Raw genomic sequence first — 724 nt, 5'->3', positions numbered from 1 at the left:
ATATATATATATATATATATATATATATATATATATATATATATATATATATATATATATAAACATGTATGGGTTTTATGCCTCCTGAATTTGTTCTCCTTAGCGGGAGCCTGCGAGCAGGGTGTATGGAGACACGAGCAGCTAGCTACAGCTAGCTGTAGCTAGCTAGCTAGCTGGGTGTAGCTACCTACGTAGCTAGCTACAGCTACCTAGCTAGCTATATCTACCCAGCTAGCTGCAGCTAGCTGAGAGAGCTAGGTGGGTCGGGGATAGAGAAAGGGAGGAGGGGGTGTGCTTGCCTTCGGCTCCTTGAGGTGTACATACACCTGAAGCTGCACAGGCGGTTGGGGGGGGGTTGCAGCGCGACGTTTTAGTATAGAAAGAACTATTAAATTAATCATTTATTAATTTAATATAATTATATTTATTTAAATAATTAAAAAAATAAGTAAATAAATTCAAATATGAGCGAGAAACAACCCACGCATTCAGGTGTATAGGCACCTCGCCGCCACACACCCACCGCCCCCCTGCCTCTAGAAAATAAGCAGGAGCCGCCAGACCCCGCTCTTACAAATAAAACGAAATAAAATAAAATAAATTAAAATAAAATAAATTAAAATAAAATAAATTAAAATAAAATAAATTAAAATAAAATAAAACAATTTAATATAAAGGGGAAATATCGAGGATATATAACATATTAGCTTATCCCCATAGAGGG

This window comes from Eimeria mitis, genomic scaffold (genome assembly GCF_000499745.2).
Source record: "Eimeria mitis Houghton genomic scaffold, Emh_scaff993, whole genome shotgun sequence".
NCBI lineage: Eukaryota > Apicomplexa > Conoidasida > Eucoccidiorida > Eimeriidae > Eimeria > Eimeria mitis.
Note: the sequence above shows the minus strand (reverse complement) of the source record.